This window comes from Octopus bimaculoides, chromosome 30, assembly GCF_001194135.2.
Source record: "Octopus bimaculoides isolate UCB-OBI-ISO-001 chromosome 30, ASM119413v2, whole genome shotgun sequence".
NCBI classification, from domain to species: domain Eukaryota; kingdom Metazoa; phylum Mollusca; class Cephalopoda; order Octopoda; family Octopodidae; genus Octopus; species Octopus bimaculoides.
In genome coordinates, this window is record NC_069010.1 from 1,416,603 (window position 1) to 1,418,804 (window position 2,202).

Here is a 2,202-nt window from a genome sequence, read left to right on the forward strand (position 1 = left end):
TATATATATATATATATATATGTGTGTGTGTGTGTGTGTATGTATGTATATATATAGGGATGTGACAAACACCTAGACGCATACATAGAGACAATCTCCAAATTCCCTCTCAACATGCATAAATGCAAACAGAACCTCTGCAGAGGAGAACAAGCCTTACAAATACTAAAAAAACGACACATCGATCATTTTAAAAGAAGCTGACAAAGGTGGAGCAATAGTAATTATGGATACAGATTACTACAAAGAAAAGATACTGGAGATACTTAATAACCAGACATACCACAAAGAGGAATCAACACAACCGGAGAAAGCAACAATAAAAAAAATTGGAACATTGATCAATGAATACCAGAAATCCTTTACAGACAAGGAGAAAGACTATTTATGCAACTCAAGAACTAAAGAAAGCAATTTTTATGGATTACCTAAAATTCATAAAAGCTCTGAAATACAGAGAGCCATAAACGAACAGAGGAACCATTATATAAGAATACAAAGGCTTGCAGACCTCACAATGAGACCCATAGTTGCAGAACCCCAAGCATCACCACAACAACTAAGCAACTTCATAGATGTACTCTTCAAGCCTTTATGCCTACTGATACCAAACTACATAAGGGATGACATAGACTTCCTCACACACATTCCAAATATGGTTCCGAAAAACACCATACTTGCAAGCTTCGATGTCACAAACTTATACACGAACATACACACACCCTGGGTCTGGAAGCGATAAAATACTGGGTAGAAAAATACAGAGAACTCATAGATAAACGTTTCAAAACAGACTTTATCCCCAAAGCCACCCAATTAATACTTGAAAAAAATACATTTTCATTTAAGAACAAGTCATACCGACAGATAAATGGCACGGCTATAGGTAAGAAATTCGCACCTTCATATGCCAACCTAGTGATGGGTTTCCTTGAGAACAAACTATTCGATGAAATAGGAAACGTCTTCGAACACAACTTCAGAGAAGACATCAAGAAAAAGTGGAAACGCTACCTCGATAACTGTTTCATTTTTTTGGAACAGATCAGAAGATCTACGAACATTCCACAACAGCCTCAACACACTGCACCCATCTATTCACTTCACAATAGATACCAACTACAGCGACTTTCCCTTCCTAGACATCAACATCAAGATACACAACTCCATCGTCACAACAGACATCTACTACAAAAGAACCGACACACGCCAATATTTAAATTTCTACTCCTGCCACCCATCCCACATAAAAAGAAACATTCCATATAGTATGGCAAGACGCATATGCAGCATAGTGACCGACTCACAAACATGTCAAATTAGACTAGACGAACTTAAAAGCTTCCTACTAGAACAAAAACGCCCACTTACCTTAATAAAAAACGGAATCTCAAGAGCAATGAAACTGGACATCACACAACTCAGAACTTCAAAAAAGAAAAACAAAGAAAACATCATCCCTTTTATAAACACACACAACCCCGGAATCACCAACATGTTTCACATTATACATTCAAACTTACCAATAGTCCTACAAAGCCCCAAAATAGGAAACCTACTAAACAAATATTGCATAAAAACAGTAAACGCCAAGAGAAAAACTTGAAGAAACACCTAACAAGAGCAACATTCTCATCAAAGAATAAAACCGAATTCTTCGTAAAAGAGTGTGAAGATGGTAGATGTGGAACCTGCAGTAACCCTATCTACAAATATATAGAAGGGAACAAAGAAATAAAATTTAAGAGTGGTTACACATTCAAAGTAAATGAAGACATGAATTGCCAGACGCTGAACGTAATATACTGCATAACCTGCTCCACATGCAAGGAGAATTATATAGGCGAAACTGGAAATTCTTTATGCCAACGAGTCAGAATGCACCGACAACATGTCCGACAACATGTCCCTTTGGATTAGCCATAAGTATAACTGCAAATTTACGCAGTTTGATATTATTAATTTTTAACCATCAATATCCAGACCTTTGCTACTGAAAGCATTAGAATTCGCCAAACAGTATGTCAACATCGATAGCTCGGAAATAGATATTATCATACATGCAAGAAAATCACTTCTTTTTTATGATGATTAAAAAGAGTGATGATTCTCTTTTCGATGTACCGATGGGGGCATACGACGGGGCTGAGCTATGTACGCTTATAGGAGCTTATATTTTGCACAATCTGAAGCTAGAATTCC